Raw genomic sequence first — 17,180 nt, 5'->3', positions numbered from 1 at the left:
ACCTAAGGACATCACACACATCCATGCCCGAGGCAGGATTCGAGCCTGCGACCGTAACGGTCGCGCGGTTCCAGACTGAAGCGCCTAGAACCGCTCGGCCAAACCAGCCGGCCGCCAGATACAACTAGTGGCAGCTGCTCTCATAGTGTAGATGATACCGCACGAGACTGCTCAGCCTTTGGCTCGATTTCGCACCTTACTACTGCCTCATATGTAATTTTTGTATCGCTCACTTGTGCGGTTTTAGGAAACCAGACGAAGAACACGTTTGGCGACACCGTCTCTGGCGAGACGTTTGAGTTTGTGAGCTCAACGGCTGGCTAACTTCAGTGCTAATTAATTCGGATACGGCCCAAAGTAACTAAATTGTTATTAATAATGATTTCCGAGCACGATCTACCGTGCAGCACCCACACAAGCATTTCAGAATATTATTGACAACCCTGTACAAGCGGAGCAGAGACAAGTGGGCATCAGTCTAGCGACGATACGAGCTGCAAATGGGGAAATCAAGTGACATCAGCGAGAGTAGATTTTGAAGGCCTCGCGGCTGGGAACGAACATCTCGGAAACGGTGAAGATGGTCGGATGATCACCTACTGCTACCGTCAACATCTATGAAAAGTGGTTGAACGACAGTGAAGCCCCACGTAGGCGACAAGGATTTGAATGTCCACTCCTCATCATAGAACTTGGAGATCGAAGGTACGCTGATTTGTAAAGCAGGATAGGCGGCGATCTGTGGCAGATTTGACGACGGAATAGAATGCCAGTACAGTCACAAATGTTTAGCGTCAGTTGTTGAATGTGGATCTCCGCAGTAGACCGCTCCTACTTGTTTCCATGTTGACCGAACGACATACCCAGTCAAGTGTGAAAACGCGTTCCCTGGTTGGATGAATCACGTTTCTCGTTACACCAGGTCGGGTAGTTTTCGGATACGCTGTCATCGATGCGAAAGGACACGGGCCGGTGGGGACCGTATTATTCTATGGCAGACATCCATCTATGCTTCTATCGGACCTGTGGTAGAAATCGAAGGCACAGTGACAGCTACGGACTACTTGAACGTTATTGTTCACAGCCTAAACCCCTTCACGCACCGAGCGGGGTGGCGCAGTGGTTAGCACACTGGACTCGCATTCGGGAGGACGACGGTTCAATCCCCCGTCCGGACATCCTGATTTAGGTTTTCCGTGATTTCCCTAAATCGCTTCAGGCAAATGCCGGGATGGTTCCTTTGAAAGGTTCCCCATCCTTCCCTAACCCGATGAGTCCCATGACCTAGCAGTTTGGTCTCCTCCCCCAAATCAACCCATTCTGTCGTTCCCGACGGCGATGGCATCCTCTGTTCCAGTGGTTTGAGAAGTGTGATAGTGAAGTCATGCTGATGTCTCCCCCAACACATTCGCCCAATCTGAACCCTCTGGAACACATCTGGGACGCTGTCTGGTGCCAGCTCCGCGCCTACGAACCACTGCTCCTTAATTCACAGTAAGTGGGTGAGCTGTGCGTAAACATCTGCTCCCACATACCTAACGAGAGCTTTTCGAATCTATGCCACACAGAATCGATGCTGTACTGCGTTCAAAATGTCGACCAACACTCTATTAATCAGGTGTTCGTAATGTTTTGGTTCATAACTCTGGCCTTCATATTAAGTTCATATGGCTCTGAGCACTATAGGACTTAAATTCTAAGGTCATCTGTCCCCTAGAACTTAGAACTACTTAAACCTAACTAACCTTAGGACATCACACACATCCATGCCCGAGGCAGGATTCGAACCTGCGACCGTAGCGGTCGCGCTGTTCCAGACTGTAGCGCCTAGAACCGCTCGGCCGCCCCCGCCCGGCTCATATTAAGTACACACTACTGATTTTTTATGTGATTGTCTCTTGGACCGCCTTACGTACTCAGTATTTCGGTTTACTTTGGTTGCCACAAGCAGATAGCAGAATGAAATTATGTAATTTCGAAATCGATCACGAGAATAAATACAATCAATAAAACAGCTGAGTAGAATGTCCATTAACAATGTACTAATGGAAGTGTGAAACTTCCTCGTCTGTCACAGGCGGCACTGATATCGACGTCTACATCTAGGAGGGCGTGCTAAAAAGTAAACCACTCCGTCTTCAGGCCACAAGTGGCCCATCGGGACCATCCGACCGCCGTGTCCTCCTCAGCTGAAGATGCGGGTAGGAGGGGCGTGTGGTCAACACAGCGCTCTCCCGGTCGTTATGATGGTTTTCTTTGACCGGAGCCGCTACTATTCGGTCGAGTAGCTCCTCAGTTGGCATCACGAGCCTGAGTGCACCCCGAAAAATGCCAACAGCACATGGCGGCCCGGATGGTCACCCATCCAAGTGCCGGCCACGCCCGACAGCGCTTAACTTCGGTGATCTGACGGGAACCGGTGTATCCACTGCGGCAAGGCTGTTGCCACGTGCTGAAAAGTAATGCTTCGGAATTTTTTGTGCGGAAACTCTTACAGCTTTTTAAATAAAACAAACGTTGTCAACATTCTACATCTTTATTCTTCTTCTATGCACACTTATTTCTCAACATAGTCACTCTGGCGATGAACACATTTCACCTAATGAGGGACCGGTTTGTTGTTACCGTCACTATAGAATGTTTGACTTTGTTGAGGGGCCGGCCGGTGTGGCCGAGCTGTTGCAGGCGCTTCAGTCTGGAACTGCGCGACCGCTACGGTCGCAGATTCGAATCCTGCCTCGGGCATGGATGTGTGTTATATCCTTAGGTTAGTTAGGTTTAAGTAGTTCTAAGCTCTAGGGGACTGATGACCTCAGATGTTAAGCTCCATAGTGCTCAGAGCCATTTGAACCATTTTTTTGTTGACGGAGCAACAACCTCACCTATACTTGCTCCACTTCATTGCTATCAAAGTGGAGTCCTCGAAGGTGTTCTGTAAGCTCTGGAAACACATAAAAACGGATGGGGCCGAGTAGGGAGAGTATGGAGGATGATCGCTGACGCTGAGCCCTAGGCGTTCGGTTATTGCAGATGTCCCAGCGCTCGTGTGTAGTCTGGCATTGTCATGCTGAACGAGAGGGTGCTTCACGTGCGGACGAACTCTTTCAATCTGAAACTCGATTACAGCACACTATTTCTCACGCACCGAAATACACTGAGGTAACAAAAGTCGTGGGATAACGACATGCACGGATGCAGATAGCGGTAGTATCGCGTACACAAGATATAAAAGGGCAGTGCGTTGGCGAAGCTGCCATTTGCACTCAGTTGATTCACTTGAGAAGGTGTCCGACGTGATTATGGGCGCAAGAATGGAATTAAGAGACTCTGAAAGCGGAATGGCAGTTGGAGCTGGACGCGTTGAACATTCAGTTTCGTAAATCGTTAGGGAATTCAATATTCCGTGATCCATAGTGTCACGAATGTGCCGAGAATACCATATTTCAGGCATTACCTCTCACCACGAACAACGCAGTGGCCGATGGCCTTCAAATAACGATCGCGAGCACCGGCGTTTGAGTAGAGTTGTCAGTACTAAAAGACAAGCAACATTGCGAGAAATAATCGCAGAAACCAACGTGAGACGTACGATGAAAGTGCTCCAAAATTTGGCGTTGATGGGCTACGACAGCAGTAGAGTGCCTTTGCTAACGGCACGACATTGCCTGCAGCGCCTCTCCTGGGCTCGTGACCATATCGGTTGGAACCTAGGCGACTGGAAAACCGCGGCCTGGTCAGATGAGACTGGATTTCAGTTGGTAAGAGCTGACGGTAGGGTTAGTGTGTGGCGCAGCCCCACGAAGTCGTGGACCCAAGTTGTCAACAAGGCACTGTGGAAGCTGGTGGTTACTCCATAATGGTGTGGCCTGTGTTTACATCGAAGTGAGTGGATCCTCTGGCCCAGCTGAACCGATCATTGAGTGGACATTATTACGTTCGGTTACTTGGAGAACATTTTCAGCGATTCATGTTCCCAGTCATGTCACCAGACCACAACTGTTCGCATTTGGTTTGAAGAGCATTTTCGACAATTCGAGCGAGTGATTTGGCCACCCAGATCGGTCGACATGAATCCCATTGAACATTTGGAAATTTGGAAATGGGACCAAACTACTGAGGTCATCGGTCCCTAAGCTTACACACTACTTAATCTAACTTGAACTAACTTATGCTAAGAACCACACACACACACACACACACACACACACACACACACACACACACATGCCCGAGGGAGGACTCGAACCTCCGGCGAGGGAAGCCGCGCGGACCGTGAGAAGGCGCCTAAGACCGCTCGGCTACCCCGCGCGGCCCATTGAACATTTATGGAACATAATCTAGAGATCAGTTCCTGCACAAAATCCTATACCGTTCGATACAGTTCCGCACTGTCGCCTGATAAACAAAGTAAGAGCCTACGGAATATCAGACCAGCTGTGTGGCTGGATTGAACAGTTTTTAGCAAACAGAACACAGCATGTTGTTATCAATGGAGAGACGTCTACAGACGTTAAAGTAACCTCTGGCGTGCCACAGGGGAGTGTTATGGGACCATTGCTTTTCACAATATATATAAATGACCTAGTAGATAGTGTCGGAAGTTCCATGCGGCATTTCGCGGATGATGCTGTAGTATACAGAGGAGTTGCAGCATTAGAAAATTGTAGCGAAATGCAGGAAGATCTGCAGCGGATAGGCACTTGGTGCAGGGAGTGGCAACTGACCCTTAACATAGACAAATGTAATGTATTGCAAATACATAGAAAGAAGGATCCTTTATTGTAAATGATAGCGGAACAAACACTGGTAGCAGTTACTTCTGTAAAACATCTGGGAGTATGCGTGCGGAACGATTTGAAGTGGAATGATCATATAAAATTAATTGTTGGTAAGGCGGGTACCAGGTTGAGATTCATTGGGAGAGTCTTTAGAAAATGTAGTCCATCAACAAAGGAGGTGGCTTACAAAACACTCATTCGACCTATACTTGAGTATTGCTCGTCAGTGTGGGATCCGTACCAGATCGGGTTGACGGAGGAGATAGAGAAGATCCAAAGAAGAGCGGCGCGTTTCGTCACAGGGTTATTTGGTAAGCGTGATAGCGTTACGGAGATGTTTAACAAACTCAAGTGGCAGACTCTGCAAGAGAGGCGCTCTGCATCGCGGTATAGCTTGCTCGCCAGGTTTCGAGAGGGTGCGTTTCTGGATGAGGTATCGAATATATTGCTTCCCCCTACTTATACCTCCCGAGGAGATCACGAATGTAAAATTAGAGAGATTAGAGCGCGCACGGAGGCTTTCAGACAGTCGTTCTTCCCGCGAACCATACGCGACTGGAACAGGAAAGGGAGGTAATGACAGTGGCACGTAAAGTGCCCTCCGCCACACACCGTTGGGTGGCTTGCGGAGTATAAATGTAGATGTAGATAGATGTAGATGTAGATACCGACAACACTTCCGCAATTATGGTCGGCTTTAGAGGCAGCATTGCTCAGTGTTTCTGTAGGGGTCTTACAACGGCTTGTGGAGTCAATACCGCGTTGAGTTGCTACACTACGCCGGGAAAAAGGAGGTCCGACCCGATATTAGGCAGTATCCCATGCAGGACTTTTGTCACCTCAGTGAAGTTGCCTTACATACCGCCATGTTACAAGCTACAATTCGGAGCCCTCTAGCGGCAGAGCGATGCAAATATATAGACATGAAGAATAAAGTTGTAGAATGTTGTTAACGTCTGCTTTATTCGAAAAGCTTTAAGAGTTTTCACATAAAAGATTCGGAAGCATTAGATTTCATCACATCCTCGTATACACAGGCGGGGACTACTTCCGTCGGAGGCAGGCTGCAGTAGTTATACAGATATGAAGAGACTCGCACTGAGAGCTGCATCAAACCAGTCCACCGGCGCTGTGGCCGAGCGGTTCTAGGCACTTCAGTCCGAAACCGCGCTGCTGCGACGGTCGCAGGTTCGAATCCTGCCTCGGGCATGGATGTGTGTGCTGTCCTTAGGTTAGTTAGGTTTAAGTAGTTGTAAGTCTAGGGGACTGATGACCTCAGCAGTTAAGTCTCATAGTGCTCACAGCCATCTGAACCAAACCAGTCATCTGACGTGTTAGAGAAAAAGTGCGCCTCAGTCTTGGTAGTTCAAATGGCTATGAGCACTATGGGACTTAACATCTGAGGTCATCAGTCCCCTAGAACTTGATACGGAGCATCAAGACACATACAGGAATTAGTGACCACAATGTTGTTGTGGCTAGACTAAGTACAGTAACATCCAAAACAACTAAAAATAAACGAAAAATACATTTACAAAAAAAACACTTAAAAATTCTCTTGACATCTTCCTAAGAGACAGTCTCCACTCCTCCCAATCTGACTATGAAAGCGTAGACTAGACGTGATTTAAATTCATAGAAATAGTATCGACGGCAATTGGGAGATACACACCAAATACAAGATGAGATAAGAGATGTTACTGGTCCCCCATTGTACACAAAACAGGTCAAAATACTATTCCAGAAGCAACGAAAAAGCATGCCAAATTTAAAAGAACGCAAAATCCCCAAGATTGGCAAAGTTTTACACATTCTCGAAATTTAGCTCTAACGTCAACGCGAGATGCTCTTAATTATTTCCACAACGAAACTCTGTCTAGCAATCTGACAGAAAATCAAGAGATTCTAGTCATATGTAAGGTACACCAGTGACAAGACGCAATCAGTACATTCACTGCCCTATAACAATGATTGTTACTGATGACAGCGCCACTAAAGATGAGTTACTAAACACGCTTTTCCGAAATTCCTTCACAAAAGAAGACGAAGTAAATACTCCAGATTCGAAACAAGAAAAGGCAACATGAATGACTTGGAAGTAAATATCCTCGAAGTAGTGAAGCAATTTAAATCAGTTAATAAAAGCAAGTCTGCTGGTCCGGATTGTATACCAATTAGATTCCTTTCAGAGTATGCCGATGCAATAGCTCGATACTTAACAATCATATGCACCTGCTCGCTCGTAGAAACATGCGTACCCAAAGACTGGAAAGCTGCACAAGTCGTCAAGTAAGGAAATAGGAGTAATCCGCTGGATTACAGACCCGTATCACTAACGTCGATTTTCAGTAGGATTTTGTAACGTGTAAGTGCTAGAACACTATTAATCACCTCGACGAAAACAATTTATTGACAAACAGCCAACACGGATTCAGAAAATATCGTTCTTGTAAAAAACAACTAGCTCATTATTTTCACGACCAAATGAGTGCTGTCGACAGCGGGCGTCAAATTGATTCCATACTTTTAGACTTCCAGAAGGCTTTTAACATCGCTCCTCACAAGCTACTTCTAATTAAATAGTGTGCCCATGGAGCATCGCGTCAGTTGTGTGACTGGTTTCTTGATATCCTGTCAGGAAAGTCACAATTCGTAATAACCAACGGAAAGTCATCGAGTAAAACAGAAGTGATATCTGACGTTCTCCAAGGAATTGATACAGGTACTCCGTTGCTCCTGATCCACATAAACGATTTAGGAGATAGTCTGAGCAGTCATCTTAGATTGTTTGCAGATGTGCTGTCATTTACCGTCTTGTAAAGTTATCAGATGATCGAAAGAAATTGCAAAATGATTTAGGCTAGATATCCGTATGGTGAAAAAAGTGGCAGTTAACTCTAAACAATGAAAAGTGTGGAGTCATCCACATGAGCACTAAAAAGAATCCGCTTCATTTTAGGTACACGCTACATCACAGAAATCTAAAGGCAGTAAACACAACTAAATCCTTATGGATTACAATTACGAATAACTTAAATTGGAACGATCACATACCTCATTTTGTGGAGAAAGCAAACCAAAGACTACGACTTATTGGCAGAAAACTTCGAACATATGTCAAGTCTGCTAAAGAGATCACGCTTGTCCGCCCTCTTCTGGAGTATTGTTGTGCGGTGTGGGATCCGCATTAGATAGAACTGACGGAGTACATCGAAAAAGTTCAAAGAAGGGCAGCTCATTTTGTATTATCGCGAAACAGGGGCGAGAGTGTCACGAACATGTTACACGAATTGTGCTGGCAGTCATTAAAAAAGGTATTTTTCGCCACGACGCTACTTTCACATGAAATTTCAATCACCAACTTTCTCCATAGAGCGTGAAATATTTTGCTGGCACTCACCTACATAAGGAGAAAAGATCATGATAATAAAATACGAGAAATCAGAGCTCGCACGGAAAGATTTAAGTATATGTTTTTCCTGCACGCTGTTAGAGAGTGAAAAGGTAGAGAAGTAGCTTAAGGATGGTTCGATGAACTCTCTGCCAGGCACTTAATTATGAATTACAGATAAATCATGTAGGTGTAGATATAAGTCGCAACAGGAGAAATCAGTGCTTATGATATATTTTAGGCATGGAAAAATTCCTTTATATGCCTCCTGTTGAGCAAACGAATTCCGTGAAAAAATAATTCATAATGCTGGATGCTTGAAAGGAAAAGAAATATGGGTGAAATGCGCCAGTGGTTTGCAATATAATTAGGAGGACCAGAAATTAAGGCTGTAAGATATCAACGTATCTGGGCTCTTTTGTATCGTAATTATCTGGATCACTGTTAATATTTAATGTCTACAGTGCGAGTCAGTTCTGTGCCGATCCAAGACGCTGTTTGTTAATGCCTCTATATTATCCGTTTTCCCTTCTACAAGGCATTCGCCATGGTAATTGGGTACCAGCTGATGAGTAAATTCCCCTGGTATCATTAAAAGCAGTCATGCTCGATTTACTTCTCTTCTCATAATGTTAAAGGAAAGTAATGTACGTGACGACTGAGAACACGTGTTCCTTAATCTGATTCTATCAAGACCTGCATCTCTCCCACGTTCCTGACATTGGGCAAGTCACATTGACCTAAATGCGTCGCTGCCAGATTCTTTTCAGCGTTTACAAATCAGGTCACCTTCTTCTAGACATTCGTTTATCTGTCGTCGTCGCTGCAGAAGAACGAGAACGGTTACGTCAGAGGAAGACAGCAGAAACATTGCATTAATACTACATTCGAATATTACAGGAAGTTTCTCCTACCCATCCAGAGAAATGTTTAGTGTAATTGATTACAGCGAAGTCCTCTGACTGTAATGTGGCCACAAAAAGTTGCTGCAAGCTGTATCTAAATTCCTAAAACGGAGGAAAATGATACACTGACAGTGATGCAGAACAAATATTTTTGAGGAAGCGTATTTAAATTCGCGTCTGGCCATCTTGGTTCAAATGGCTCTGAGCACTATGGGACTAAACATCTATGGTCATCAGTCCCCTAGAACTTAGAACTACTTAAACCTAACTAACCTAAGGACATCACACAACACCCAGTCATCACGAGGCAGAGAAAATCCCTGACACCGCCGGGAATCGAACCCGGGAACCCGGGCGTGGGAAGCGAGAACGCTACCGCACGACCACGAGCTGCGGACTGGCCCTCTTCATTTAGCTTTCATAGTTTCCCTGAATTATTTCAGATGAGCACCGGAATATTTCCTGAAACAGTCCAAAGCAGCTTCTTTTTCCACTACCATCTCAAAAAGAGCTCGTATTCCGTCTCTAAAGATCTGCACATCCACGAAATTTCAATTGTAATCGTCCTGCCTGCCCTCTATCCAATCATTAAACGATGTGTGTATCACAGGCACGAAACGTTCTCTCAAGAAGCCCTCTTCGTTTTCTAAACGTGTTTAACAGCAGTGAAATTTTACAAAAACGCACAAACAATGTTTGATAAAATCAGGTAAAAGAAGTGGTTCAAATGGGTCTGAGCACTATGGGACTTAACATCTGAGTTCATCAGTCCCCTATAACTTAGAACTACTTAAACCTAACTAACCTAAGGACATCACACACATCCATGCCCGAGGCAGGATTCGAACCTGCGACCGTAGCGGTCGTGGGGTTCCAGACTGTAGCGCCTTTAACCGCTCGGCCACTCCGGCCGGCGGTACCATGCCAACTGGCAACTTCAGCAACTATCACTTCAGGTGATAACTGCACCCCAGAGCCAGTATGCAGGACATAACGACCCGTTACAACAGTTGTGGGACCAGTTCGTCTCGAGAGATGAGAAAACGGCTTTATGGCACCCTTCCCAGCCGAATCTGTGCGTGCATCCAGGCCAACAGGGGTGCAACGTCATACTGTTAACTGGGTCCATACTGCCAAGTTGTTTGTTGATTTGACTCTGTTTTGTAAACACTGAAATAACATCACATACACTCTCAATATGTAAACTTTCATTTCGATTCCTCCACACATTCTGGGCGTTTCTCTTTTTCTGTCATAGATTTTACGCGGGGCATGCAGAATGTAAGAATACAACAGTTGTCAAAAATCGAAAAATAAATATGTTTTCATTAAACTTTTATATTTGTTAAATGCGGAATGGGAATAGCACCACTGCAGAGATTTTCTTTTCGACTCAGGAGTATAGTGACATACCCACATTTTGTTCCCAGTCAAAATTGAATCGAGAAAGGATTCACCCTCAGTTTGAAAACATTTAAGAAATTCTTGTATATATGCAGGCGAAGCGTTTAATGAAAATTTGTGCTAAGGCTTGGATTCGAACCGAGGTCTCCTGCTTACTTTTTTTATCTCAGTTTGTTCGCTTTCGTTCGTTGTATCTGCAAGGGGCGGACGTCGTAAGACATCCGCTTACGTTCGTTGTTGATAGATTAACTCAGTTTTTTTTTATTACAGAGGGTAGATAACCCTCTGACCGAACACGCTGAGCTACCGTGCCGGCATTACTTAGTACATGCGCTAACCACTATGCCACCACGGCACAGTGGCTTTGGATAACTGCACAGACTACCCTTGCTTGCCTCCCTCCTCGATCCAAATACCCAGTCATGCCTCAGCCAACTTTGTAATCCCTCTAAACTCGAATAGCATTGCAGAGGCTCTCCATCTGCATTAGAATAGCACCTCAGCATCGATCGAATCAGGGGCTCCTGCCTGAAACCCATGCATTTCATTAAAGCACTCATGTCTGGGTTTCAGGCAGGATCTCCCATCTCTTTCGATGCTGAGGTACTGTTCCAATGTCATTGGAGAGCCTCTGCAAAGATATTCGGGTTTAGGGGGAATACCAAGTGGACTTACGCGTGGATTGGAATTTGGATGGAGAAGGAGGGGGGGGGGGATGCTAGGGTAGTCCATGCAGTTATGCAAAGCCCCTTGTGCCAGTGTGATGTAGTGGTTAGCGCATCTGCCTAGTGAGCAAGGGACCCAGTTTCGAACCCCAACCTTGGTGCAAATGTTCATTCGTGGCTGCTTTCTGAATATATACATCATACATGTTTGAGAGAGGGAAAGTTCTCTGGAATCATATAGTTTCTAAATATAGGTTGACTCTTACGTAGAAGATAACAGCAACCAGCCTAATTTTACAATGCTATTTGTTTACTGATTTAAACAGCGCTGTTACCGGTTTCAAATATCACGTGTTAGTCTGCAGACGGTTAGTTCACGTTAACACGTCTTACTTCAGCTTTCACTTTCTGTTTTCCCAAGTGATGAAATTTCCTTGGGGTGGTGGTGCCCTACAGCCAAAACATTTTGTGAGACATCTTTTGGAATGTAATTGTGCCTCACAACGATTTTAAATGTTGTAAACGAGTTATTAAATTAAAGATGTTTTGGTTTCGTACGTTGAAAAATCGACGCCATTACGTTCCAGTGCTGACTGCTTGTGATCATGCAGCTGCGAAGACTGTTTGATGCACTTTTTTATGTATATGGGTACACACAATCTAAAACAACACTCACACATCGAGAAGTTTCACCACATGGAAGTATGTATGCAAAGATGGCGATATAGCAATCATAACAATGCCAAAGACGTAGCCGAGGTGCAGTGACTCCAATCACAGCCTAAGACCCATAAAGAAAATTGTCTTATCAGGCCGACGGTTAACTCTAGGAACAGCCCTTCATATAGGTTACATAAAAACCGTTTGCTCTACTTAATACCCATTATACTTTTGAAAACAAATTCTCCATGAAGAACACATGCTATTTAAACGAATAGCATTGTAAAAAGTGGCTGGTTGCTGTTATCTTCTATGTAAGAGTCACCCTATATTTTGTACACAGCCACAGGCTCAGAGTGTCAGTTTTCGACAAAATACCATATAGTTTCACTTGTTTAAGAAATTCTAGTGCAGTCGACACGCGATTTTGGCGGCTTTCCGGAGTCAATAATTTTGGCAGCTACCGTGTCCGCAACATCTTAAATTCAAGGCCTTCTGACACAATTTCATCCAGAAGATCTCGTAAAACGAGTGGAAAACTTTCTGTAGGGGAGCAAAGAATCACACTGCGATCATTTCGAGCTATTCCTTCTACCTGCTGCACAAGTTCTTCTGAAATGACAGACGGTCTCCCGCATCATGAGTGTCGGTACGGACTTTTAATCCACTTGGTAACATTCTGACAGTTCATCACTTTGGATCCGTAGGTTTCCACAAGTTGTCGACGGATACTGGCCGCCGATTCGTTACGCAAACTGAGGGACAGAATGCCTGAATGAATCTTACACCTGCTGTAGGAAGAACAAACGGAGGGTGTGCTGGGTGAGGTGTTTTGTTGCTGCAACGAAATTTCGTACTGTCTGAGGCGCTCGATCACATCGTTCGACCATTATGAACGCTTCTACACGTCACGGATGTCAACTTTGAAGAAAAATCCCTATGTCTATACACAGCCCTTGTATTATTATTTTCTGGATGTACGTACACTATGTGATCAGAAGTATCCGAACACCTGGCTGAAACTTACTCACAAGTACGTGGCGCCCTCCATCGGTAATGCAGGTATTCAGTATAGTGTTGGCCCACACTTAGCCTTGATGACAGCTTCCACTCTCGCAGGCACACGTTCAATCAGGTGCCGGAAGGTTTCTTGGGAAACGGCAGCCTATTCTTCACGGAGTGCTGCATTGAGGAGAGCGATCGATGTCGGTCCGTGAGGCCTGGCACGAAGTCGGCGTTCCAAAACATCCGAAAAGTGTTCTATAGGATTCAGGTCAGGACTCTGTGCAGGCCAGTCCATTACAGGGATGTTATTGTCGTGTAACCACTCCGCCACAGTCCGTGCATTGTGAACAGGTGCTCGATCGTGTTGAAAGAAGCTATCGCCATCCCCGAGTTGCTCTTCAACAGTGGGAAGCAAGATAGTGCTTGAAACATCAATGTAGGCCTGTGCTGTGATAGTGTCACGCAAAACAACAAGCGGTGCAAGCCCCCTCCATGAAAAACACGACCACAACGCAACACCACTGCCTCCGAATTTTACTGTTGGCACCACACGCTGGCAGATGACGTTCACCGGGCATCCGCCATACCCACACCCTGCCATCGGATCGCCACATTGTGCACCGTGATTCGTCACTCCACGCAACGTTTTTCCACTGTTCAGTTGTCCAATGTTTACCCTTCTTATACCAAGCGAGACGTCGTTTGGCATTTACCGGCGTGATGTGTGGCTTATGAGCAGCCGCTCGACCATGAACTATGGTTTTCTCACGTCCTGCCTAACTGTCATGGTACTTGCACTGAATCCTGAAGTAGTTTGGAATTCCTGTGTGTTGGTATGTATAGATAACTGCCTCTTCAACTGTCGGCGGTCCTTTCAGTCAAAGACGAGGTCGGCCTGTACGCTTTTGTGCTGTACGTGTCCCTTCTCGTTTCCACTTCACTATCACATCGGAAACAGTGGACCTAGGGATATTTAGGAGCGTGGAAATCACGCTTACATACGTATGACACAAGTGACACCCAATCACCTAACAACGTTCGAAGTCCGTGAGTTCCGCGGAGCGCCCCATTCTGCTCTCTCACGATGTCTAATGACTACTAATGTCGTTGATATGGAGTACCTGGCAATAGGTGGCAGCACAATGCTTCTAATATGAAAAACGTATGTTTTTGGGGGGTGTCCGGATACTTTTGATCATATAGTGTATAACTTATATGCTGAGAAAGTGAAGTAATTTCTTCGTACATTTGCTCGAGTATCCCTCTTTGTCGTGTAGTTACCAGTTGTCTAACTTTTACCATCTCATGCAGCGTGTTCCGCTTCGTTATTCTGGGGAAAGCGGAAGAAAAGCTATCAGCAGATGAGTTACATTCCACATCATATCCTTGTATCACGCTTTCAATTCCTTCGCGGAAATGTGGGACGGACGAAAGAGTCTGCAATTTCTGCACCGAAGTTTACAGCGATATATGAGACTGAAATTGCCGCGAGTGGTAGGAGAATAAGCCAGGAGAGCTGGGATGGCGGCAACAGACGAGAAGACGCAAGATGGAAAACACGTGACCGCCGGGGGCAGGGAGCAGGGGGGCCGCCGGAATTGGAGCAATCTGCCCGCCACAGTCGCACTCGCGCCTTCCAATTGGAATTGCAGAGCTGCAAAACACGTTCTGCTGGACGCGTCGAGCTACTGATGCCGGTTCAGCAAATCGTATTCATTGCATCTGTCCTTGTACAAAGTAGTTAAAATCTCTGTGTTGTGCCTGCTCAAAATAAGAATCAGCAGGGTATGCCTCCCTCCAGCAAGACAGTTTTTACCCCATCATGTTTCATCCCAGTTAAGAATCATTCTCGGAATTTTCTCAGTAAACCACTCTTTGGCAGGTGACATCTCTCTTGTAACGTGTGCCAAAGAAGTTGGACGAGCATTTCGTGACGATTTCGCGCCTGTGACGAAACTCTCTGCTCTTTCTTAGATCTATTGTATTTCATCTATCAATTCTCTAAGGTAAAAGTGACACACTGACGAGCTATACTCAAGTATCAATCGAACGAAGGTTTCGTAGACTACTGTCCATGAGTGGACTACACTTTCTCAGATTCTTCCGATGAATCTCAGTGTGGCTTCTGCCTTTATGAGATCGTTTCACTCCATACCCACACTGCCAGATATTTAATGGATGTCACTGCTTCCAGGGACTGTTCAGGAATCGTGTAATCATAAAATAGCAGGGATTTACTCCTAAACATGCGCAATGCGTTACACTGATTAATATTGAGTATCAGCTGCCAATTCTTGCACCAAGCGTAGATCCTATGTAGATCTTCCCGCTTTCACTACAGTTTTCTAGCGTTGTGGCATCTTTATATACAACAGCATCATTCATTAACAGCCTCATTGAACTTACGACCTTACCTGCTAGGTCGTTTGTACACAGATCAACCAGAACTCAACCAACAAACTTTGAGAGATAGTAATATGAACCAAAATAAGAAAAAAATTCTAGTAAACATGGACTCTGAAATGCGCATCTTAGAAATTATGAGCACTTGTTCATCTTCGTTACTGTGAGACACATCTCTTCTACTGAAAGCTCTTTACTTTCCGTATTTGGAAAGGTGCGAGCGTGTAGCAAAACTACAAAAAAGTTCAGTAAACATGGGTTCTAAAATGAAAAGCTTAGGAGCCATGAGTACTTGTTCAACTTCGCTATTGTGTAGCGTACCCCTACTAATAAACAAGTGCTCGTAGTCCTTACCTTAAGGTATGCATTTTAGAGCACGTGTTTACCGGACATATTTTTCTTGATTTAATCCACACTGTCACCTCCTAAAATGTGGAACGCAAAGAGTTTACTATAGAAGAGGCGTGTTTACAGTATCGAAGGTGAACACGAGCTCATAGATCTTAAGGGATGCATGTTACAACCCACGTCTGCTGCACATTTTTTCGTCTTTTACTTCATACTATTATCTCTGAAAGTTTATTGGTGGAGTTCTGGTTCATCCCGTACGAGTATATTGCATACGATAATTGTCCTGTAACACTATCTTGGCGTTCATCCTAAGTTCCTCCAGCGCTGTTCTATTTGATAAGAACTCCAAAAATTTTGTTTCTGGGTCTCGTGGACGAACAGAGTGAGTTGGGTATCAAACGATCATTGTTTGCAGAATTCGTAAATTTCTACAGGAGATTTTTGGCCTGCATGAAAGTCATAATACGCGAGCATGGTTTGTGGACAATACATTTATAATTTGTTTACATAACACTTGCGTATGGTGTGCGTTACCTAGAATAAAGTTTGGGTTTCCCGTGGGTGCCTATACAGATCAGCCACAGTTTTATAAAAAGAAAAAGCCATACGCTATAGGTAACATAAGAGGAACATCCTTATCGGAAATGAAACCTAAATATAAACTTCAGAAAACACATAATAAAGCAAGAGACATTGCCGTATGTCAGCTGCGAGATTTTATATTGCTGTAGAGAAACTGCTAGGCTTACTGGTGGCTATTTTACCGTGTAATATTGCAGCTTTTGTATTATTTTCGATGTGCGTATGTCAGCAAATAATATGTTTTTAGTTCGTGAATAAAAACACTGTTACATGGTGCTTATTGATTAAATTTTGCTGTATTCGTGAGGACAGAACTTCCAATCCTCATCCGAAAAATGCGGTATAGATCTGCCGGAAATAACACCAGGAGAATACCGGGATTGGTTTTAAACAAAGCAACGGCTGATTTCTTTCCCTTCCTGGCAGAATGGAGTTTGTGCTTAGTCTCTAAGACCTGAGAGACCGGCCTCACTTTCGCTTACTCGATCGAGGAGAATACTACACTGGTTTTCAACTCCCTGTTCCTCTTGTCTGCAAATGATTTGATCGGATTTACACAATATTTTTACATATTGCTTATTTGTGATATAAGTTAGACGAAATTAAGTAATTAAAGTTTTCTGCGTTATCCTTAGAGAAAATTAAGGATAGGAGCTGACACTATTTCGGTTCCTACTGCATTATTGCTCGGAAGGATAACAAAGAAATGCTTGCTCATTTGTATATTCGTTGTCTTCGTACAACTCATATCTATACGATCATGTGTGTGAATGTCAGTCGACCACCTCTATAATCGTGACATTCTTCTGTGTACGCTGTTATCTATTGAGTGTATATAAACTGTCGACTTTCTGTACAATGAGAAGAGATCTTTTTGAAGCAATGTATTTCGTGCACTGGCCACTCAGCTTCGCTGGCTATCAACAAGGATCAGTAATGACACATCATCATATATTTTTTCCTCCTATTCCAGTTTCAAGAGTGTGTATTTCCGGGCTGAACACTTTTTTTTCAGTTGGCTTCCCCAACATTTAAG

General features: G+C 44.6%; 1 protein-coding gene and 1 pseudogene across 2 annotated transcripts in view; one reads left to right on the top strand and one right to left on the bottom strand.

Moving 5' to 3' along the window:
• Positions 1 to 17,180, top strand: part of LOC126183785 (b(0,+)-type amino acid transporter 1) — a 573,882-nt gene that overhangs the window by 370,071 nt on the left and 186,631 nt on the right. The window lies entirely within an intron of this gene.
• Positions 2,330 to 2,447, bottom strand: LOC126185480 (5S ribosomal RNA; annotated as a pseudogene).

Source organism: Schistocerca cancellata, chromosome 4 (assembly GCF_023864275.1).
Source record: "Schistocerca cancellata isolate TAMUIC-IGC-003103 chromosome 4, iqSchCanc2.1, whole genome shotgun sequence".
Classification (NCBI taxonomy): domain Eukaryota; kingdom Metazoa; phylum Arthropoda; class Insecta; order Orthoptera; family Acrididae; genus Schistocerca; species Schistocerca cancellata.
Note: the sequence above shows the minus strand (reverse complement) of the source record. Positions and strands in the feature narration are given on the sequence as shown.